General features: G+C 39.0%; 1 protein-coding gene across 2 annotated transcripts in view; it reads right to left on the bottom strand.

Annotated features, from left to right (window-relative positions):
- Positions 1-25,648, bottom strand: part of LOC102856699 (mitochondrial peptide methionine sulfoxide reductase-like) — a 619,405-nt gene that overhangs the window by 305,094 nt on the left and 288,663 nt on the right. The gene's annotated exons all lie outside the window — the stretch shown is intronic.

Raw genomic sequence — 25,648 nt, 5'->3', positions numbered from 1 at the left:
ACTAACAAAAAAATACTTTCCGAGTTAGAAAATTCCCCCAAATAGCAATTAATTAAACTGTCAAAGACTGAATTTATATTACTAGCTATATTGAACTCCTTTGAAAAGATGATGATGCTCACCTTGCAATAATGCATTTACTTATACACACCAAAAATGTTGTATTTCATTTTAGGGTGTTCTTAGACCCCTATTTAGGACTCCAGAAAAGCACCTATTTCATAGAGAGCTATTTTAAGATTATAAACTGTCAAGTAAAATTGTCCTGCTGTGGTCAATCTCTAGATGCAAGGAAGATTGCTGCCTCCTTTAGGGACTGCATGGCTTTATTTATTCACAAATAAAATCTCAGGTAGAATAATAAATTCATTGGTGTCAAGTCTGGACAAACGCATAGCAGACTTTGCAGTGGATTTTCTGAGGAACAAGTGGCAATTGCTCTTAGAACCTCCAGAGAGGCACGTCTTCGGGTTAGCAGCCCAACGCCCTACAGTTTATGCCACAAAGCTCCCTTGGCAGAATAATAGTTGCCATATTAATAAATGCCTTTCCCTCCTACAGTCTAGATTTGGTAGGTTTAACAAAAGAGTTGAAAGAAAAATTAGGTAGTTTACTGAAATTCTTGGCACTTGATAATATAGTACTTTAGAGATTCAAAGCAACAAATATAAAGAGCTATGTGCATAAATTATATATTATAAAAGTATTCTGTTTGCTAAAATGTGAGGGGGATCTACTAAGCAAAACTAAGTGACAGTTAAAAATATTGTGGAGCCCAAATGATGACATTTAATGTGGTAAAAGTAATTACTATTGTGATGCTGGGCAAAATGGAAATATGTATGTGCTGTAATTACCTATGGCTGAATTGAAAAGAAATATTTTTTAAAATTTATTTTATTGTGTTTTATTCGTGTACACTGTGTTTTACACAATCTTTCATTTACAATGTGCTTCATACAATCACTTACACACACTATATTTCATACACCAGTCACTATAGGCCCATGCATATTATCAGCCTCTCTCTTATAGTCAGCATTAAATCTCACCCGTTCCTTTACCGCCCTCACCTATTAAACTCAGCTATCCCAGTGACCCCTACCCTTCCCCTTTTACCACTCACTTCCCCCCTCCTCTTCCACTTTTGTCCATTCACATACATCTCACCAGTTATCCTTCCATTTATACAATAATGTTTTTATACATTCTTTTTCCTTATGAGTCTGGGTCATTCAGCATAATGCTCTCTAGACTTCTGTTTCTCTACAGTAACAAAGACATCATGGAAAAGGAGACTGACAAAGCAGTACCATTTACAATAGCCAACTACAAGACAAAATACTCAGAAATAACCCTAACTAGAGACACTAAAGACCTTTAGAAGGAAAACTACAAAATGTTACTGTAAGAAACAATAAGAGACCTGACTAAATGAATAACCATTTCTTTCTTAACAATGTCCACTTTTCCTACATTCATGAATCTCACACTCCATATTCCAATCATTAGTGTCTGCTTGTAATTGGTCCTCCCCACTTGTGTTTCTCAGTACTAGCATTCAGCCTCTTGTGTTGTATCTGCTAGTCTGTTGGTCGATTGCACATAGGGGCTTTTGAAGGCCTGTTATTTCAGAAGTGGTTGGTCAGTCTTTCTTCCTAGTCTATCTTAATTTAGATGCTCAGCTTTAGAATATCTGACAGACAAGCTGGTGTCAGAAACTTTTAAAAAATGCTAACGAGCTACAATATTAGTCTGGAGACTAAGGTGTGCCTGATTCAGGCCAGAATCTTTGGAATTACTTGCTGTGCATCAGAGAGCTGTAGAATGACTGGAGTTGACAGAAGAATAGTTGATGCATTTGAGTTATGAGGCTAGAGCAAAGTGTTGAACATACCTTGGACTGCCAAGAAAACAAAGAGGTTTATCCTAAGAAGGCTGCAACTAGGCTGCTCCTTGGTGGCAAGGATTTCGAAGCTCTGTCTCAAATACTTTGGGCATGTGGTCAGGAGGGACTAGTCCCTAGCGAATGATATTATGCTTGGAAGGGTGGAGGGACAGCACAGGAAAGGAAGAGCTGAGATGAGATGTATTGAAACAGTAACTGGGTTAAGGGGGACGGGTTTGTCAAAGACAATAAAACTGGTTTAGGAAAGAGCAAGATTCAGAGCTATTGTACATAGGGTTACTATGAGTCACAGGTGATGCGACAGCATCTAATAATAGCCCAATAACAAAATGGGTGGAAAAAAAATGGGTAAAATAGATGAAAAGTAGTAGTTGTTGTTGTTGTTGTTAGGTGCCATCAAGTTGAGTATGACTCATAGTGACCTTACGAACAGCAGATATGAACCCCATCATATCCTGTGCCATCCTCACACTCCCTGACACATTAGAGACCACTGTGGCAGTCACCATGGCAATCTACCTGGCTGAGGGATTTCCTCTCCTTTGAACACACTCCACCCTCCCCAGCATCATGTTCCTCTCCAAGGGTAACCTCTCCTAGAAACATGCCCAAAGTATGTGAGGTAAAGCCTCATTGTCTCCAAAGAGCACTCCTATCGACCAGTATATGAATTGAGAAATTGTGATACATTCATACAGTGGAATACTATGCAGCACTAAGGAACAACAATTATGTAAAATACTATATAAATGGGAAATTTTTTGTTATCTTTTACTACAACTATAAAAATAATCATATAAATAAAGACTAGAAGAAATGTGCTAAAACTATAACCATGACAGTACTACATTGCTAAGAATGCACCAGTCGTTGGAGAGGGGCATCATGCTTGGGAGGGTGGAGGGACACCGCGAGAGAGGAAGACCCACGATGAGATGGGTTGATTCAGTGACAGGGGAATGGGGGTAGGTGTGACAGAGACAATAAGGTTGGCTCAGGATAGAGCCGGGTTCAGAGCTGTTGTACATAGGGTCATAATGAGTTCCAAGCAACTCGATAGCACATAACAACAATAGAAACAGCAGAGTCAATTTTAAAATGGAAAACACATAATTTTTTAAAGGACATTAAATCAAGGGAGTAATATAATCTTATGAGTTAGTGGTTTATATACTATTAGTTATCAATATTCCTGCTTACAAAGGCAATGTTTACTCCTAGTGAATAAAAACAATTATTTCTTGCTGGTGGCCCAGTGGTAAGAAGCTGTGCTGCAATCTCAAAGCCATGTGGTTCCCATCAACCAGCTCCTCCACAGAAGGATGGGTAACCTCATCCCATGCAAATGAACTGCCTCTAAAAACCCGCCAGTGGGTCAGCTATGGGTCAGTTCTGACTCAACAGTACACAACAACAGCAGCAACTTACAAAAATTAAGTGTTTTCAAGCCTCTGGAAACAAGGATTCACTATTAATTTTCATTGCCTTCCTTAGGAAAAGAGAATGATTATGGAGACTCTAGGGGGAAAGAGGTAAAAAATGATCTTGTGTAGCTTACTGAACATGAAAGACCACAAAGGCATCCTGGAGTTTGGATGTGTCCAGGATGACAGCTGAAGGCAGGTGGGACCCTGCAGTCCAAAGGTTCACTGGATAAATTACTTCTTTATTGCACAGCTTACAGTGACAGTACCAAAGAGTATTGTAACTTTGACACTATACGCAGAATATATACGGCAGGCATTTCAGAAGTCAGACTACACTGACTTACAGTTCCACTCATTTGCCCTTAAACTCTTTAGTGTATCTATCCTCACAGTACAGATTTTAAAACTTAAAATGAATTGACCATGCCAAGGGAAACATTTGTTTAAGAGACAGTTAATCTCTGTTTTTACACACAGATAAACAGTTTTGCCAGGATCATTTGTTGAAGAGTTGTCATTTCCCCATTTGATGGGTGTCAATTCCTTATCAAATAGTAATTGAGTGTCGGAAGATGAGTTGACTCCTGTTTTATTTTTTAACAAACCAAACATAACAAAACCCATTGTCGCTGGGTCAATTTTGTCAGGTAGCAGCCCAGCAGCATAGAGTAAAACTTCGCTTTAGAGTTTGCAAGGCTCTAAATTTTTAGAGAACAACCCCATTTCCCCCCCCCAAAGGTTCAAACATATGACCTTTCAGTTAGATGATTAACACTTTAACCACTGCATTGCTAACGATCCTTGATTTTTCATGTTCTGTTATGTACCATGTGGTCAGAACTCACTCATAGCTGACCCTCCAGCAGGTTTTCAGAAGCAGTAAGTCTCACGGAAGGAGACTTCCCATCCTTCTCCTGTGAAGGAGCTGGTGGATTCAAACTGTACACCTTTGGGTTGACACTGCAACTCCTTAAATTGTGTATTTAAACAAAGAAAATTCATTTTATAATGGCAGGAGTTCCATAGGGAGCTCTGGTGGCCTAGTGGTAAGAAGCTGTACTGCAATCCCAAAGGCAGGTGGTTAGACTCCACCAGTCGCTCCTCCGAAGGAGGAGAGGCAATATCTCCTGCAGCAGGAGCGTCAGCTATGTTTCGGTTCCAACTTGACAACACACAACAATAACAAGATGCTTCCTCTGTGTTCTTCTCCTTTTATTTGTTGAAGAATATGGATCATTTAATCTCAAGTTTATCACGATCTGGATCTTACTTATTCTCATCATACAATTCAACCTACTCCTTTGTCTTCAGCAAAGCAAACTAGCAGCTGGATCTAGAGCCTTGATAAAACCCAGATTTTCCCTTTCTGTGAAAGTATGATTTGAGTGATATGATTTGTGTAAACACAAATAATATTGGGTTTGGCCTTTTTTTTTTAATCAATCACATTTTGTTTAATAAAATAAGTTACAATACACACAATGTCTGGTCATCCATTTATTCTGAATTGTCTTTCCTTTCACCTATATTATTAAACAACCCAACAACAATTTATTCATTTATCTACTCTTACTTCTTTCTGTACGTAAACCTTTCTCTAATTTTCTAGAATAATAGTCTTATACAGTATTTGTCCTTTTGTGACTGACGTATTTCACTCAGCATAATGTTCTCTAGACTCACCTATCTTACACGGCGTTTCACAAATTCTTCATCATTGTTTTTCAAGATGCATTATTTTACAAAACGATACATGTCAAAAATCCCCTCAGACTCATGTAAGTTCTGGCCTGTTGTGTTTCTCCATCACACTATGCACAGTAACAGAAGTAAACACTTCCTGATCCTGTACCACCCACACAGTTTCTGCTCTGCTTAAGCCACTGTCGCAGGCACCGTGTACCCCATTTTGCTGAAGGTCTTCCTCTTTTTCACAGACCCTTTATTTTTACAAACATGTTTTTCTCCAGGCTGGCTCTTTCTGACACCATGCCCTAAGTATTAAAGAACAAGTCTCGCCATTTTGCTTTCCAGAAGTATTCTGGTTGCACTTCTTTCCCAGGCAGACGTTTTGTGCTTTTCGCAATCCTTGATTATATTCAATATTCTTCGGTAAAACTAAAATTCAAGACTATCGTTGTTCTTTGGTCTTTCTTAATTGTTGCCCAACTTTCACGTGTATATGAACCAACTGAAAATACCAGGAATTGAGTCAGGTACACCTTGGTCTTTAAACTAATATCTTTGCTCTTTAGCACTTTAAAGAGGTCATTTACAGATTTGTCCATTGCAATACATCATTTGATTTTTTAGTTATTGCTTCTATGGGCACAGATTGTAGACCTAAACAAAATGAAACCTTTGACAACTTCAATCTTTACTGCATTTATCAAAAAATTTATTGGCTCCAGTTGTGAGGATTTTTACTCTCTACTGTAGTGCAATTCACAGTCTGTTGTCTTTAAGCTTCACCAGTAAAGGGTTCAATTCTTCCCAATTTCAGCAAGCATGGTTGTGTCATTTGCTTACTGAAGATTGCTGATGAGCCTTCGTCCACTCCTAATGCTGGCATCAGAAAGCAGTACCAGAACTAGAAGCTGGAAATGGTGATCTTCTAATTTTGTAAATTCTTGGTTGTGTGTCTTTGGTTTGTTGTATTTCTTCTAAGATGCATATTACAGGATGTTGCTTTTAGCCTGATCTTCACATTTAATTGGATTTCAGTGTACCTAGGGAGCTCTGGTGGCTTAGTGGTGGGAATTGTACTGCCAACACAAAGGCTCACCGTTCAAATCCACCAGCTGTTCTGCAGAGAATGATGGCAATCTGCTGCGGTGCTATTTAAAACCTTCTGGAGTGTGAGCGATGATTCGATTCCAGCTCTCCATAACTCATACATAACGACAACAGGTCTGGTGGCCTGGTAGTCAAGAGTTGTGCTGCATCTCAGACGCACATAGTTTGGGTCCGCCAGCTTCTCCCAAGAGAAAAAGATGGGCAATCTCCTCCTGTGTAATTCACAGCCTCCAAAACCCACTAAACAGGATAGTCTTTGAGTGGGTTCTGATTTGATAGTTTCTAACAACCACAACAACTCTATATTTTAATTTTATCCACACAGCATGATTTTGTGCTTTTTGCTTAGCATTTGTTTTCACTGATTTCTACACAGCTGAACCCCCACCCAGCATTTTCTGCCTTCTGTCACACTGATACATTATTCTTTTATACCAATCCCCCTCTCCTTGCTCATGCAGCATGTTGAAAATATATTTTTTCCTTAAGGGCAGTTTCTTCCAATTTTTAGATCTATACATTACTGTTATGCTTTCCTCAAAAAGTTTAAAGTCTGTGTTTCTATCCTCCTCCCCAAAAATCAAGGCCTCGCACATGAAACCATTCTTATTTTACTGTTAAAGTCTAGACTAAAAAGTTTTCATTTTGATTTTTTTCCCCCACAAGAAAATTAGTTCCTTTTGACAGGTGATTTAATGATCAACACTTCTAAAATCTTTCTGAGTCCATTATTTCTTGCTTCTACTTTGGATTAAATTTTCTTCTTCCTGAAGCATATCTTTTAAAAGGTCTTTTACTGTGGGTGTGAAATGTCTGAAATCTATAGATGTCTGAAATGTTTATATTTTATTTTTATTACTGACTAAGAGTTTAGTTTGGTATAAATTACAAACTTTCATCAGTATTTGGCTCCACTGTCTTCTGGCTTTGAGTGGAGTTGGTAAGTCTGCAGTCCATCTAAGGGATTTTCCTTTGTAGGTTATCTATTTTTTTACTCTGTAATTTTCTCATTAGTTTTAATATTCTAGATTTTAAATAGACTATTTTTAATAATAACAAAAAAGCAAGTTCTCTAGCATTGCGTTGATCCCAACTCATGACAACCTCTATCATTTTTTCCAAAGCTGTAAACCTTATGGGGGGAGAATGCTGCTTTTTTTTTTCCTCTCAAAGCAGCTCTCAGATTTGATCCACTAACCTTTTGGTTAGCAGCAGACCAAAATACTAGCAATACACCACTGTTGTTATTGTTGCTGCTGTGTACCATCAAGTCGCAATCAACCCATAGCTGACCTTCCAGCAGGTTTTCAGAGGAAGTTAATCACATGGGAGGAGACCGCCTACCCTTTTCCTGTGAAGCAGCTAATGGATTTGAACAATGTGACTTGAGAATTGCAGCTCAGCCTCTTGCTATCAGGTCACCAGAGTATACTACTAAGTATCCTTATACCGCATGTTGTTATTGTTAGGTGCTGTCAAGTACAACTCATAGTGACCCTATGAAAAGCAGAGCTGAACCCTGTCCTAACTTGTGCTATCTTCACACACTTTCTGACCATTAGAATCCATTGCAGCAGTCACTGTGTCAATTTACCTGGTTGAGAATCTTCCTCTCCTTCATTGACCCTCCAACTTTCTGAGGATCATGTCCCTCTCCAAAGAATAGCCCCTCCTAGCAACATGTTGGAAGTATATAAGTTGAAGCTTCATTGTCTTTGCCTCCATGGAGTACTCTAGCTGCATCCTCTCCAAGACATACTTGTTCGTTCTTTTGGCCATCCATGGGAGGTTCAGTAATTTTCTCCACCACAGCTCAAAGGAATCAATTCTTCTTCTGTCATCCTTATTCATTGTTCTGCTCTCAGATGCATACTGCATGTAGATGTTCTTTTTTTGGAAAAAAAACCCCAACTATTTAGTGCTTAAAATTTACCTTTTTTTTAATGTACTTTAAAAAAAATATTTTGTATCGTGATTTTAGTGAAAGTTTATGAAGCAGATTGGTTTTCTGTTCTACTATTGATACTCGTTTTAGTTGGTTGGCTGTTTTTGTTTTAGATTGGGTTTTTGTTGTCATGAATATTTTTTAGTTTATTACTATTGTATGTTTAAATTTTTATAATTAAAAATGAAATTTTCTTAATATTCAAGAACCATCTAACATTAGCTAATATCCCTAGTACCATGACGCCTACTAAAGCCGGCCTACACTTCTGGCAGTTCTCTATAGGTGTGCTGTTCCAGCCATTTTTGGAGAATCTTTCTTGTATGTGATATCAATGATATTGTTAAATAATTTCCAAACTCTGTTGGGTCACTTTTCTTTTTTGTTGTTGTTGTTATGTGCCATCAAGTCGTTTGCGACTCATAGTAACCCTGTACAAGAGCCCTAAACACCATCCTGTGCCAACCTCGCCATCTCAAATACATTCATTCCCACCACTCCACTCACAGAATTGATCCATCTCATTGATGGTCTTCCTCTCCTGCGCCGCCCCTCCATTCTCCCAAACATGATGTCCCTCTCCAAGGACCAGTCCCTCCTCACAACATGCCCAAAGTATGTCAGATGAAGCTTCAGAATCCTTGACTCCAAGGAGCAGTCCGGCTTCACCCTCTCCAGGACAAACCTGTTTGTTTTCCTAGCAGTCCGTGGTATATTCAACACTCTTCTCCAGCACCACAATTCAAAGGCATCAATTCTCTTTCTATCATTCCTACTCACTGTCCAACTCTCCGATGCATAGCACATAATTGCAAAGACTATAGCCTGGATCAGGCGCACTTTAGTCTCCAGCCTGACATCGTTGCACTTCAGTACTTTTGAGAGTTCCCTCACAGCTTTAGAATAGGAAAAATATAGATCTCTAACAGTTGGCCCAGTGATTGTCCTCCAGATTTCTTGACACAACATGGTGAGCACATCTAGAGCAGCATCTGTTAGTTTTAAAGTGTCAGTTGTAACTTATGTTAGATGGATCTTGGCTGAAAGTAGGGAGTACCAGAGGAATGTCTACCTATGTTTCATTGACTATGCAAAGGTGTTTGACTGTGTGGATCAATCATAACAAACTGTGGCTGACTCTGAGAAGAATGGGAATCCCTGAACACTTGATCGTGCTAATGAAAAACCTATACTTAGACCAAGAGGCAGTCGTCAAGAACAGAGCAAGGAAACACTGCATGATTCAAAATTGGGAAGGGTGCGCACCAGAGATGTGTCCTATCTCCATACCTTTTCAACCTGTATGCAGAACAGATTATCCAGGAGGAGGAGCTGTATGAGGAGAAGTGTGGCATCAGGATTGGTGGAAGATCCACCAACAATCTGCATTATGCAAATGACACAAGTCTGCTTGCTGAAACTGAGAAGGATGTGAGGCACTTGCTGCAGAAGGTCAAGGACTGCGGCTTTCAATATGGATTGAGGCTCAATATCAAGAAGACAAAGATTCTTACCACTGGGCAAACTGGCAGCATCAGGATGGATAGTAAAGAGACTGAGATTGTTCATAGCTTTAGTTTGCTTGACTCCACAGTCAACGCTCTTGGCACCAGCAGCCAGGAAATTAAAAGATGTATTGTGATGGGAAAGTCCGCTGTTAGGGTTCTCTCCAGAGTACTGAAGAGCAGTGGTGTCACTCTGGAGACTAAGGTGCATCTGATATAGGCCATGGTCTTTGCAATCACTTGCTATGTGTTAGGGAGTTGGACAATTACTAGGGAGGATTGAAGGAGAATTGATGCCTTTGACTTGTGATGTTGGAGAAGAGTATTGAATATACCATGGACTCCTAAGAAAACAAACAGGTTCACCCTGGAGAAGGTTAAACCAGGCTGCTTCTTGGAGGCAAAGATTCTGAAGCTTCATCTGACATACTTTGGACATGCAGCAAGGAGGGACCAGTCCTTGGAGAGAGATGTCATGCTTGGGAGGGTGGAGGGACAGCACAGGAGAAAAAGATTCTCTATGAGGTGGATTTATTCAGTGACTGGGATAATGGGAATAGATGTGTCAGAGACAGTGAGACTGGCACAGGATAGAGTAGGGTTTAGGGCTGCTGTACATAGGGCTGCTATGAGTTGCAGACAACTCAACAGCACATAACAACAAGAAGAAAACCTTTTTATGTTATTCATTACTTTCTTCAGTTCTCAAAAATCCTCAGTTGTTGTTGTTGTTGTTGTTATGTGCCGTAGAGTCGCCTGCGACTCATAGCGACCCTATGTACAACAGCCCTAAACTCCGCTCTGTCCTGTGCCAATCGCACTGTCTCTGACACTCCCATCCCAATTATCCCAGTCACTGAATCAATCCACCTCATAGAGGGCCTTCCCCTCCTGTGCTGTCCCTCCACCCTCCCAAGCATGATGTCCCTCTCTAAGGACCGGTCTCTCCTCACAACATGTCCAAAGTATGTTAGACAGAGCCTCAGAATCCTTGCCTCCAAGGAGCCACCCGGTTTAACCCTTTCCAGGACAAATCTGTTTGTTTTCCTAGCAGTCCATGGTGTTTTCAATACTCTTCTCCAGCACCACAGCTCAAAGGCATCAGTTCTCCTTCTATCCTCCTTGGTCATTGTCCAACTCTCAGTTATTAGAGCTCCTTAAATAATGTTCCTTGATCATTCTGGTCAGGATTTTTGCAGGAACTCCTTTTTACATCAACTGGAGAATCTCAGTTTATACTCCATTTCTATTAACTATTGACATATGATATTTTAATAAACAGATATTGTTGCTAGGTACCATCCAGTTAATTTCATCTCATAGTAACCGTATGAACAAGATTTGACCCTTGCCCTAGGCTGCACACCATCCTCATGATCTGTAAGTTTAGCCCGTTGCTACAGTTACTGTATCAATCCATCTCGTTGAGTGTTTTCCTCTCTTTCTTTGACCCTCCTTCTTTCCCAGCATGGTGTCCTATTCCAAGGACTGGTCTCTCCTGAGACAAACTTATATCCTATCTTCACTACTGCACTTGCATCAGTACTAGTCACTGAGCCCGATATCCACTGAGTTTAATCCAAAAATGTCATGTATAGAATTACTTCAATAGTATATTTTTTAATTTCCATTTTTATAGCTAGTACTTTTATTTTCCTGGAATTTTGTTGTTATTTTCCTGGAATTTTTGTTGTTATATGTTGCTGTGAGGCTAAACACTGTGTCACTGATGTGTCAAATGTGTTAATGGTTGGCTCCCCAATGCGGAGAGTGTGGGGTGGAGCTCCCCGATTAAAACAAGCTTGGAAGCAGGAGTGGCATCCACTTCCGTAATAGCTTGCCTCCGGAAACCCTATGAACCTGAAGAGAGGATGAAAGACACACAAACATTGAGGACTCTCCTTCATAGGGTCGCTATGAGTCGCCTGCGACTTGACAGCACTTAACAACAACTATATATATATATATGTATTTTCAGTTTGTTCGAAAAAATACATTTCCTAAAGCTGAATTTATATTTCATGCATTTGACATTATTAACATTTTCATATGTATTACATTATTTCACATACTGGAGCATTTAAGTTTGTAGACTCATTTTTAGCAGTTGCACACACAATGGTGTATTAAGAAATGTGGGTGGAAAAGGTAAGACACACTTTGTAGTTGCACCTGTAGAAAGGCAGACATTGCTTTAATGGGTAGCAGGTAGAGTGGGAACCAGACCAAGAAAAAGGTGAACCCAGAAAGGTATGAAGCTAATGTAACATGTGTCTTTATGGGATGTGTTTTCATTTTCTGCTGTTGTAGTACCACCGAGTCGGGAATGATACATAGCTGACCGTCTAGCATGTTTTCAGAGGCAGTAAATTACAGTAAAACAAAGATAGATTAGCTATCTTTCTCCCAAGGAGCAACTGGTGGATTAGAACTTCAGGTCTTTAGGTTTGCAGTGCACCTGCTTACCACACCAAGCCACCTCAAGGTGATACTAATGTCTGTAGTCTGCATATGAGTCTTTGGAAGGTATAGATTCAATGGATTTACCTTTACCCAGTGTTACTCTTTCCCCAAGAACTTCTGGAAGCTCTCCACACTCTGTAGAAGTTTTGACATGAAAAGAGAAAAGTTCAAACTTGGACCTCTATTGAACATATCAAAATTGCAATAGTGACACTGTATCAGATTTATAATATTAGTACTATCATAAAAATTATTTGATAAGAACTTTTCAAGAGTCTTGCTAGATTTTAAAAAATTTTATATTGCTAGATTTTTAAAATTTAGAATTACATCTAGATTTTTACTTTTCAAACTTTTAAGCCATTGCTAATAATTTCTGTGGCTCTGAATTTATTTTTTTTAATATTTGTGGGAATTACTTTATTTTCACTGAAGATTTATAGCACTTAGATGAAATCTTCAGAAAGAATTTAAAAGCAGTTTCAAAATTTCATAAAGGCATTTTCCAAAACACATTCACACTGCAATTTGGCCTGACTAGTAGAAATCTGTTATTGTAAAATGCCATTTTTCTAAAAACAATTGAGAACACAACTGCTATCCATTTAAAAGTCTTCAAAGGCAGTCTTCCACAGTCTGTTCCTATTGTCCTTAAGTTTAGCTGCACGAACTGGGTAGAAATAGCCCTGTGAGTATAGGCCATTCTGTACTAAAACCTCATTCTCTGTAAACTAGCATTGCCCATTGCCTGCTAGCTAGCATGTCTCTTCTGTGACAAACAGCACAGGACATTCTCTTTTAACTAGCATTCCCCTTTCTCTACTAACTGAAGAACATGTTATTCTGTGCTAACTAGTATACTCCATTCTTTATTTACTAGAACAGTTCATTCTCTGCTAACTAGCACACCCCATTCTCTGATTTTGCCTGTGACTGGTGTCACTGAATATCAAACGCTTAGACAACAGATGGGACAGGAAGCGCAGTCTGTCCTGTCAGAGTGGAAACCAACAGAAAGGCCAGGCTTTCATTAGAACATGTGCAATCACCACATGTTCCTTTCGTATTGTCTCTCACTGCTCTTCTAACCCACCATTAGACTGCAGGAGGAACACAGCCCTGTTCCCAGCCACTTCCAGCACTACCTCCAGGACTAATACCCTAGAAGGTCAGAGGGGATAACAAGGTTGACAGAGCTACCATGCTTCTTGAGGCTATACATATTCTCCCAATTTCTTTATAGCATTCTGACACTTGTAGGCAAGAATCCCATTGTTTGTTTTAACCTATTATGTACACTTTATACTTTTTTGTGTACTTTTAAAAGTCTTTCTTTTAATACATCAAACTGCATATCATATTTCAAAATGGCTCTTAAAATGCCAGCCTAACTCTGACCACTTAAAGTAAGCTGTAGCAACACTGGAATTCTTGACTCCCTGCCTGGTATCTCTGCTTGGAAGGCTCCCGGACACCTTAAACACAGTATATGTACTCCCAAATTGATGAACCAAGCCAGCTGGTAATTCTAGCTGTTTTAATGGTATCACCATTGTCCTAGATGCCTAGGCAGCAAAACTAAGTCACCTTTTTTCTTTCCTTCTGATTTTTCTTACACATATAAATGGTTCCGTAGTGTACAGTTCCTTATATTCTCTGCGTTCTCACCACTTCTTGTTGACTTCAATGAAAATTTAATGAAGCATGATTGTAACAGGTCTTATAATGGAGGGGGCTCCATTATAGAAATGAAAGCTCAAGATAAACTTTCTAAAGTGTAAATTCAACTAGGCAACGTTACACTCTGCAGGACAACTTTTCCAGATCTGTTTCTTCTCTTGGCAGTCCACAATATGTTCAAGACTCTTCTTGGGCCCCACAACTCAAAAGCATTGATTCTTTTTCTGTCATCTTTAGCCATTGTCCAGCTCTCAGATGCATAGCAAGTAATAGGAGAGAGCATAGCCTGGATCGGTCATATATTAGCTTCTATACTGATATCGTTGCTTTACAGCACTCTGGAGAGGCCCCTGACAGCAGTTTGTACCAGTGCAATTTTTCTTGCAAATTTTACCAGTGCAAAATTTCCTGACTGCTGGTGCCAACAGTGTTGATTGTGGATCCAAGCAAGCTGAAATTTTTGATAATCTCAATCTCTTTTCCATCTGGTGCTGCCAATTGGCCCAGTGGTGAGAATGACTGTTTAATTTCTGTTAAGTTTCAATCATATTACAGACTGCAGACCTTGACCTCTTCTGTAGCAAATACTCAAGTTTAGGCCAGTAAGGTTGTGTCATCTGCATCACACAGATTGTTGAGGAGTCTTCCTCCAATCCTGATGCCACACTCCTCTTCATAAAGTCCATCCTTCCAAATGATCTGTTCTGCATATAGATTGAAAAGGTATGGCGACAGGATGCATTCCTGATGTACTCTTTTCCTGACTTTGAACCGCACAGTGTTTCATTGCTCTGTTCTGATGACTGCTTCCTGGCCTGAGTATAGGTTTCACGTAAGTACAATCAGTTTTTCTAGGATTCCTATTAGTCTCAATGTTAGCCACAATTTGTTGTGTTCCACACGTAAAATGCCTTTGCATAGTCAACAGAAAATAGACATTCCTCCGCTACTCTTTGCTTTCAGCCAAGATCCACCTGACATTGGCTATGATGTCTGTAAGTATCATGGCCTCTTCTAAACCCAGCTTGTATTTTCGGTCTCTGTCAACTAGATCTATTATAATAAAGCACTTCTTATTATTATTGTTGCTGTGTACCATCAAGTCAGAAGAGACCCTTAGCTAACCCTTGAGCAGATTTTCAGAGACAGTAAATTACATGGGAGCAGACTGCCCATCTTTCTCCCTCAGAGTAACTGGTGGATTCGAACCATGTGTTTTCAAGTTGGCAGTGCCATAGACCACCTAAACATTAATTCCTTTGTCTATAAATAAGGACTAAAAACACTACTAGGACTACATTGACAGCATTTTAAATGTGTCAAGCATATAGAAGCAAATAACCAGCTGTGTTTAGTTAATTGTAACTTAAGAGAATTTCATAGGTGAAATTGCCATCATGGTGGAACTGTACTTATTAGGGTTTTCAATGAGTGATTTTTTTCCCCCCTAATACTTTGTCAGGTCTTTCTTCTCAGCCACCTCTCAGTGAATTAAAACTCTGAACTGGCTAACCTTTCATTTGGCAATTAAGTTTGTTAAAAATTTACATTATCTAAGGAGTTAGGGTAGCTATGGGTGGCAGCTGACTCAACAGCACACAACAACAACAACAACAATATATTATATTGGTTGTTTTTATTTAAGCCTCTTCTTTAGTCAACAAGACATCAGGGAGGGCCTTTGTATTTAAAAGTCGGTTGTTATTATATTTCGGAGGAACATTCTTCTAAGTAGCACAGCATTTTTCTATCAATATGCTGTACTGAGATAACTTGGGGTTGCCATTGGGGCATCAAATGCCATAACGGTTACCCATGGTAGACAGTGTTTGATGGAGCTCCCAGTTTAAGACAGGTTGGAAGCAGGAATGGCAACCACTTTCTAAACAACATGCTTTCAGAAACTCTATGAACTTTGAGAAATGACAATAGTTATAGAAAGTCTTCAAGTCTTTTGTTCACAGGGCCACTATGAGTCATGCTTGTCTTGATAGCAATCAACAACAATACAGGGAATTAATATTTACCACTTACTATGAGCCACATCATAAAAAAAATAAATATCTTCATTACTGGGTCAATAGGCAAAATGATGAACGATGGTGAAAATGTTGAAGCTGTCAACAATTTCATTTCCCTCAGATCTACAATCAAACTCCACTGGTTCCAGCAATCAAGAGATTAGAAGATGTGTTACATTGGAAAAATCTGCTGTCAAGGGCTTGTCCAAAGTTCTAAGAAGCAACGATATTAGCTGAAAAACTAAGGTGCACCTGATTCAAGCCATGCATGGTCTTCTCCCTTGCTTGCTGTGCATCTGAAAGCTGGACAATGAATATTAATGACAAAAGAATCTATTTTAATTGGTTCACCTTTGAATTGTGGTCTTGCAGAAGCATACTGAATATCCCATGGAATTCTAAGAGAACAAACAAGTATTTCTTGGCAACAATGCAACCAGGTTGCTTTTCAAAGACGAGGATGGTAAAGCTTCATGTCACAGACTTTGAGCATGTTGTTAGGAAGGCCAGTCTTTGGAAAAGAACATTATGTTTGGCAAGGTGAAGTGTTAGTGAAAGAGAAAGACCCTCATAGGGGTGGATTGGCCAAGTGGGCACAAGAATATCCAAGATTGTGAAGATGGCACAGGATAGGGTAAGATTCAGCTCTGGTGTTCAGAGTTGCTATGAGTCATAGTCAATTCAATGACACCTAACAACAACATGAGGCACACCTTATACTGGTTAGTAGTAATGCATGTATTATTTTATACACATGTAATCCCCGACAACTACAACAAAGACATTATTAACCCCATTTTAAGAATGAAAAATTGGAGATTCAGAGTTGTTAGGTACAAAATAAAGAACCAAGCCGTAAAGAGGTGTCTGATATAAGTATGCCTAAATTTAAAATTCATGTTCCTCCCACTAAACCACGTTGCCTCCCTGGAAATTCTTCAGAATCTAGGTCTTTGTGAAAACTTATAAACCTGTAAGTAAGGGGAATTAAGAGCCTCGTTACAATAGCGACAGGGTTTGAAGGATGGTTCTGTTGCATCACATTATTCATTAGAGAGAATTCAGTGGCATCTTATAAATAAAGTGCCATTTATATGGATCTTGTGAAGACAGCACAATTTTATAGAATACTCTGTTGGAATTCCATTTTCTGCAACAGGATTTTAGTAAGCATAAACAAAATATATGTAAGATCTATAGCAATGGTACACTGTGCTATTTGTAGTACATCTGATGTTCTCCTTTTTGTGGTCCCATCCTTCTTAAAAATTACATTTGGATAAGACCTCTATCCAGGGCAACAAACTGAAACTCAAACTTCAGCCATATTTAGGCAGGCCAGGGCCAATAATCAGAAGGGAGAACTCTTGCAGGGAGGGGGAAAGTTCTGACATAAACCTTAGAAAAGTAACTGAGTATACCAGAAACAAGAGGAGTCCAGGACCTGACTTAGCACTGAACGTGTCTACCATGGTCGTCCAGGACAGGAGGGGACCAGGCAAAGGCAATCTGAAGATGAGTTTTAGTCTAACATGTTAAGACTCACTCCCAAGAAGATGAGACTGTTTGTGTGGTAGAAATGTAAATGAGGTTTCAGTATATTTTCTATACTAGCTTTACTTATTTGGAAGCAGGAGTGGCACCCACTTCCATAAATAGCTTGCCTCTGGAAAACCTATGAACCTGGAGAAAGGATGAAAGTCAAGCACACAAGTGTCGAGGACTTTCGTTCATACAGTCGCTATGAGTCGCCTACAACTTGACGGCACTTAAAAACAACAATAGCTTTACTTATTAGGAAACCTGTATCATGGTAAATACATTCAATAAAATGCTCTCTTGATCAATTGCCTTAGTTTAAAACCCCAAGTCTAAAATTGCTTCCCTCTAACAAAAGAAATCATAGAGCAATTAGTGTCTACTTGGTATTTTCAGCATTTAATGACAATTAATTACCTTCTGTCCACATCAGTTTCTAAAGTGATTATTCTTTGATTATCTTGTCCCTAATTTAAGACCTACACATAAACACACATGTGCACGCTACTATACCTCTGTACTGTGATTAATGCAATTCTAGGTGCCTGTTGCAAAGTGCAATATTTTGGCTTTCGTCCTTGGACTATTCACTAACTTCTGTAACTCATGGTAACCCTTGTGTCTCAGAGTATAACCATCACCTAGGATTTCTTAGCTGTGACTCTATATAAGCACATCTCTAGGTTTTTCTGTGGTGCTGCTGGGTGATATTGAACCACCAACCTTTAGGGTATTGTGTGATGCTGTGTAAATTTAGACTCATAGAGACCTACAGGTCAGAGCAGAACTACCCCAGAGCATTTACTAGGCTAAAAGCTACATGGGAGAAAATTTCCAGGTCCTTCATTCTGTAGACAATATCAGATAATTCCTACCACCAAGAAACCAAGCAAAAAACTGTTGTTGTTGTTGTTGTTGTTTTTATTGGCCATCAAGTGGCTACCACTCATAGAGATCCTATGAACAAAAAGATCCAAATTCTGCTCTGTCCTGTGCCATCCTTACCACATTTAAGCCATCTGGCACACTTAAGTTATTGTTGCAGTCAATCCATATGTTAATCCATCTTGTTGAGGGTCTTTCCAAGAATGTCTTTTTCCAGGACTAGCCCCACTAAACAACTTATATGAAGTATGTGAGGTTAAGCATTTTCATCCTGGCTTCCAAGACGCAACCTGCTTTCACTTTTTCCAAGACAGATTTTACACTGTCACTATTGCTCTTCAGCACTTTGGAAATGTCCTTGACAGCAGGTATTTCTTTACCAAGAATGTAAAAGAAGAGAATTAAAAGATAAGAGGGTACATCACCATTTATCCCACTTAAATGTCCTACTCTGCTGGCCTAGTGGATAGAAAGTGATGCTACCAAGCCAAAGGTGAGTGATTTTAATCTGTGGCACTCAGGCCTGGTCTTAATTGGTTTTGGTCAAACATTCTTCTAAGTGGTACAGCACTGGTCTGTCCATTTGCTGTACAGAGGTAACTTGTGGTTGCTGTGATGCTAAACACTGTGACACTGTGATGTGTGATGTGTCAAATGTGATAATGGTTACCCATGGTGGACAGTGTTTGGTGGAGCTTCCCGATTAAAACAAGCTTGGAAGCAGGAGTGACATCCACTTCCGAAATGGCTTGCCTCTGGAAACTCTATGAATCTGGAGAAAGGATGAAAGTTATACAAGTGTTCAGGTCTTTCATTGATAGGGTAGCTGTGAGTTGTCTACGACTCGATGGCACTTAACAACAACAATAACATTATCACTCAAAGCCTGACCTGCTGTCTATTATTTGAAGCAGCTCCATCCATTCTAGAAATGTAATGATGGAAAAATTTTCCTGCATTGAACCAAACCTCTAGAATATTTTCTCCTCTGTTCCAATAATCTTCTCTTCTTAGCAATCACACAGAACAAATTTAATCCCTGTCCCTTGTGACAAATTGTCAACTCTTCGACCATCTGAAGATGGTTTGGTATCTCCATGGACCCATCTCATCTCCATGTTCATTCGGCTGAATCCTAACCATTTATAATCTGCCCTTCTCAGAGTGTGCAAATGTGCACCAGTAACCTGTGATCCTTAAAGGACAGTGGGCCAGGTCTGAAAAGATTGTGGATTTCTTCAGATAGAATTACAATTAGACACGCTGATACTGTTAAAAACTAAGGCTGCTTAAAACTGGAAGCAGCACAATTCTCCAGGCAGCTCGAAAAGAAATGGTTGCTAACTGGAGTAGAAAGAATGAGTGATTAGCAGGGAACCCAACTTCTCCTAAGGATATGAGCAGGAAGCTAGGGAAAAGACAGGTTGTGAGCGGGCTGTGGGACTTTAACAGGGCCTGATAAAATGTTCAACAGCTTGCCAGTGGCAAAGAAAACAATGCCTTATGAAGAAAAACATTAGCATTCAGTTTACCTAAGATTTATCCTTTAGTTATTTTCTATTTCCCAGATGTGTCTGGTCATGAGCCTTCTCTAAGGTGCTTGCAATTTGATTTTACTTTCTAGAGTGGGCAGTGGATTATGGAATTTCAATGAACAAATGACTATGGAATTTGCCAATGGCTGTTGATTAACACAGTAGAATGATTTCCTTTCCTGCTCATTCCTAAAAGAAAATGTAAGACAAATGGATGTGGGAGAAAAGGTCCCAGCCGGAGAAATCTCCCTGAAAGGTCCCCAAAGCAGTCTGTGATCACAAAGTGGCTTTCTTCATATCTTTCCTGAGAAGCAGTAATGCATAAGAGGGAGGTTAGGGTCAGAATTTTCTCACCTCCAGAAGGTCTGGTTTTAACTCCCTGCAAAACCACCTCAGTGCAGCCATCATTCATATGCCTCTGGAGGCAGGTGTGTTGCTGTGTTTTGGAACTAGTTTCAGAAGACCATGTAGATTAAGGCAGGCTATGAAGAAAGGCCTGGTTACCAACTTCCATAGTAAGATCACCTCACCATGAGTTGGGAGCAAATGTAATGGCGGTCAAAAACATAGTCGGCCTGGATTATTTCACTTCATCATAGAAAAAGAAACACCAAGAATTGGGCTATTAATAAAACCCAATCCCTTTATTTTCTCAGTTGTGAAACTAAGGCCCAGCCAAGACAATTGGTTTGAGATATTGATATGTTAAGATGAAGAGTATTAAACTAGCCCCTGGTGATTCAGGCATCTTCTCTTTCCTCTAGAAACTGTGAAGTACCGATGAGTTACAGATCTGAACCCTGTCCTATCCTAGGCCATCCTTATCCTTTCTGACATACTTGAGGCCATTGCAACAGTCATTGTGCCAATCTGTCTGGTTGAGATTCATCTTCTCTTTCACTACCCTCCACCTTTCCAATAATTGTTGTCTCTCTAAAGAACAGACTCTGGATAATATTCTCAAAGTGTATGAGTCAAAGCTTTGTCATCTTTGCTTCAAAGGTGTACTTCTGTGCTTTCTCAAAGACGCACCTGTGTGTTCTTTTGGCATGTGGTGTGATATTCAGTACTCTTCACAAACACTACAACTCAATTGCATCAATTCTTCTTCTGCCATCTTTATTCACTGTCTAGCTCTCAAGTGAATAGCAACTGACTGAAAAGAACGTGGCCTGTATCCAGCACACTTTAGTCCTCAAAATGACATCATTGTTGCTCAGTAATTTGGAGAAGTCCCAGATTGTAGACTTTCCTATTGCAATATGTCTCCTTATCTCCTGACTGTTGGTACCAGGGGGGTTGATTTAAGGTTCAAGCAAGATGAAGCCCTTGATACTTTTACTCTTTTCTCCATCTGTCATTCCTATTATTGACCAAGTGGTGAGAATTTTTGTTTTCTTGATGTTGAGATGTAATCCATATTGAAAGCTGCAGTCTATTCAATCTGTATGCTGAGCAAATCACTCATGAGGCTGGACCCACTATTGTTCCAAGAATGATGTCATTCTGCAGGGAATGGTCTCTCCTGAAAATATCCAAACTTGGGAAAGGTTCACTATTGATGCTTTCAACGAATGGCTGTACTTTTCTCAAAATTTGTTCAGTCTTCTGGCAGTTCATGGGATAATCTGTATTCTACACCAGCATCACAATTCAAAAGCATCGATTTTTCTCCAATCTTCTTTATCAATTTTCTAGCTTTCACATGTATGTAAGGTGGGTGATAACAGCACAACTTAATCAATTGTACTTTAGTTCTAAAAGTGACATTTTTACTTTATAACATGTCCAAGAAGTCTTTTGTAGGAGATTTGCCCAATGCTGCAAGTCACTTAATTTCTTTACTGCTATTTCCATGGATGTTAAGCATAGATTCAAGTATAGAATCCTTGAAAACTTCAATCTTCTCCACTTATAATTCAGCTGTTTTTTGGGCCAGTTGTGAAGGTATTTGTTGTCTTTATATTGAGTGGTAATGCATACTGACTGTTGTTAACTTGGATCTTCATTTGTAAGTACTTCTTTGAGTTCTCGTTCAGAAAGCAAGTTTGTGTCATCATCTTAGCACAGGTTGTTAATAAGGCTTCCTTCAATTCTGATGTCATGTTCTTCTTCACATAATCTAACTTCTTGGATTATTAGTTCTGCATGCAGACCAAGTAACTATATTGAAAGGATACATATAAACCAAGTATTATCCTCTTATCCTCTTGCTTTATGTACAGGTTCTATATGACCACAACAAAGTGTTCTGAAATTCCCATTCTTCTCAATGTTACTCATCATTTATTAAGAGCCACAGTCTAACATCTTTGCATAGCCAATAAAACATTAATCTTCAAACTGACATCATTGCTCCTCAATAATTTGGAAAAGTCCCTGACAGGAGACATGCCCAATGCAATACGTCTTCTGATCTGCTGACTGGTGCTGCCAAAAATGTTATTTAGAAATCCGAACAATAAGAAATTGTTGACACATGGTTTCAATAGCTGATATTTCAAAAGTACATCAACACTTTTCAGCTATTAGCCAAAAACAATAATTATTTGAGTCAGTGAGGGATACCAGAAGCCCCTAAATTCATCTTCTTTCTCTTTATCATAGTAACATAGCCACTTCATATTTGCACTTACTTTTCTTACAAGCAATTATGAACGCAGAAGAGCTCTTTAGGAAAATATGGGTTAAATACTGCTTACTAACTTTGTTTTCTTCAAGATTATACAGCCCTAGAATTTTAAGACTTCTGGTTGTTCTCTAGTGCCTTCATATAATATAATGTATTGTATATTATAGTCTATATAGTATAATTTCTTTTTCCCTAGAGATAAGATTACTATCAATCACTAGTTCAGAAACCCACTCAGTTCATAATTAATAGTGCAGTGAAGATTTAATGTTAGACTTAAATGAACACCTGAAACTTCTTCTAATCAATATTTGGAATGTAAAGAGTTAAAAGGTGTATGTAAATGATAAATGTGTTTTATTGATAAATTTTAGGCTTTATGTTTTTCTTTTAAAAAAAAAACAAAAATAAAACTTGCCTCACTGTATTCTTTTAACCTATGCCCATTTCCACATTTCACAAGTAGCAGAAGCACATTCTGAAGTGTTTTACAACCATTAAATAATTCATTTTGAATGGATCCAGTGTACATATTCAATATAATTCTGAGTGTCTGAACTCAGAACAATCTATCTATAAATGCAAGGATAGTGACCCATAAGTAGAGCAATAATGTCTAAATACCCTATAAAAGGGATAGTGTAGAGAATACAGTTGATTAAAGATTGGTGGCCTAGTGATTAGAAGTTTCACTGCAACACTAAAGATACACAGTTCGAAATCACCAGTGACTCCATGGGAGAAGCCTTCAGGTCACCTATGAGTTGGTTCTGACTCAATGGCAAACAGCAACAACAAAGGTTCATTAAATCCTTAAAACACATGGGCAGAAATATTTTTAAACTATGACTACATGGCATTTGTGAAGAATCCACAAGCTAATTTTTTTAATGTTACTATTATTTTAATTCTAGGTAATGTGGGTTCAAGCCAAAGAAGCACCAGTGTAGGTCAAAGTATTACTAAATGGTATTTCTGCTTCTTCTCTTATCATCTTAAATACTCTAATAAAAAACCAAACCAACCAACAAACATCAAGTCATATCACATCATGTCTCTGCCCCAGATCCTCTCAAGCTTCCCTTAGCACGTAAAATAAGTCAAAGCCCTCACATACAAGACTGTTCAAGATGTAACATCTCTTAGTCGCTGACCTCAGATATCTCTATTCTTATTTTCTGTCTCACTATATTAGTGTATAAGCTCTGTGAGGGCAGGACTTTTGGACTGCTTGGCTCCTGTTTCAATAATGAACATTTGATGAATGAATAAATGAATGATCTGCATGCTAGACCTGGTTCTACAATGAACTAGCAGCCTGGCCATGGGAAAGTCACCTAATCTTTCTGAGCTGAAGTTTTCTCATCTATAAAACAGATATAATTGCTCTGGCTCTTCCAATCTCTCAGAGTTAATCTAAAAAACAACTGAAGTTCTGCATACACACACACACACACACACACACACACACACACACACACCCTACCTCAAAGGCAGGCAGTTTGAATCTCCCACTTGCTATTTGAGAACAAGGTCAATCTCCCATACAATGTACAGCCTCTGAAAACCTACTGGAGGATGAGTTATGAGTCAGTTTCACCTCAGTAGTAATAAATCTGAGTTCGAGTGTTGGTGGCAGCTCTTATGGTCTAGTGGTAAGAAGCTGCACTACAGTCCCACAGGCAAGCACAGTCCCATAGGCATACAAGTCAAATCCACCAGTTGGTTCATGGAAGGATGGGCAATCTCCTTCGACATGATTAACAAATTAATGTAAAATTTAGTCGGTGCTGTAGTGCTGGTTTAAAATCTCTCTCTTGTTAGTTAAGATTAAAAATTTCCTGCATGAGAAAAAGACAAGAGCCAAAAATTTCTATGGTGTAATAGCAGCAATTGAAAAGCTATTTTTTTCATGCAGTGAGAACAACTACCAAGTCGTTTGTCATGTATAACTGGAGATAGATTTATTGGCACCAGGATTAAAGTTCAGACAATTTACTCAGGAACTCAGTTCATATTTTTTCATGTGGGAGAGCAGAATCATATGTTGAACCCATGCCCACTGTGTCTGTAACACAGTTGTACATTTCTGAGGCCTGAACAAAAGGCAAATCACATTGACAAGTTATTCAGTCAACAGAAGAGGACGCCAGAAAGCTGTTCCTCTACCTCCCTGACAGCTCACTAGTCCCCCAGGTAAGACTCATTCTAAGCTCCTAGAGTTATCACATGCCTGTCATCTCCTCCATCATGGGTTTTTTCCCCCAATTGCCGCCTCCTTCGGTATTTTTTACAAAGCAAGCACAAACTCTTGCACTTTTTCCAGTGCAAATGCCATTGCCCGCTGGATGGTATCATGCCAAGAAAAAGGAATCTTGGTGATCTACCAGTTGCTGTGGAGTCGATTTGGAGTCATGAAACCCCCTGTGTGTCAGAGTACAAGTGTGTTCCACAGAGTTTTTAAAGACATATGCTCTCTATTCATAAGTAGATTGTCAATAATCAGGATGGATTATACTCCAGCACAAATGAAACTAAATCCTCACAAGTGGACAATAAAAAGTGGAGAAAGGAATGAAGTAGTCAGATATTTCATTTTATTTGGATTCACAATCAATACCAAGGGAAACAATAGTGAAGAAATCATACTACATATTACATTGGACAGATCTGCTGTGAAGGACAACTTTAAAGTGCTAAAGAGCAAGGACATTACTTTAAAGACCAAGGTGTATCTGATTGAAGCTATGGTATTTTCAATTTTCTTAAATGCATTTAACAACGAATAAGGAAGACTTCAGTTCTCAATTTCTTAGAGTATATTCCAAGTAGTGGAATAGCTGGGTCATATGCAATTTCTATGTTCAGCTTTTTGAGGAAGCACCAAACTGCCTTCCAGAGTGGTTGTGCCATTTTATAATCCCACCAACAATGCATAAGAGTTCCTTTCTCACCACATCCTCTCCAACATCTATTACTTACTGCCCCATTAAACATTATCATTCTTACTATAGTGAGATGGTATCTCATTGTGGTTTTGATTTGCATCTCTCTTATTGCCAGTGATTTGGAGCATTTATTCATGTGTCTGTTTGCCATCTGAATATCTTCTGTGAAAATTCTTTCCAAACAGAGATCTGTACACCAATGTTCACAGCAGAATTATTCATCATCACAAGAACATGGAAACAGCCCAAATGTCCAAGCACAAACAAATGGATTGAGAAAGGATGGTACAGTCACACAATGGAATACTATGCAGCACTCAGAAGCAATAACTTTGTAAATTATTACCTAACTTGGGAGGAACT

The sequence above is a fragment of the Elephantulus edwardii genome, unplaced genomic scaffold, assembly GCF_000299155.1.
Source record: "Elephantulus edwardii isolate Elephantulus edwardi_28Jun2011 unplaced genomic scaffold, EleEdw1.0 scaffold00038, whole genome shotgun sequence".
In the NCBI taxonomy this organism is placed as follows: Eukaryota; Metazoa; Chordata; class Mammalia; order Macroscelidea; family Macroscelididae; genus Elephantulus; species Elephantulus edwardii.
This window is presented reverse-complemented; position numbering and strand designations above follow the sequence as displayed.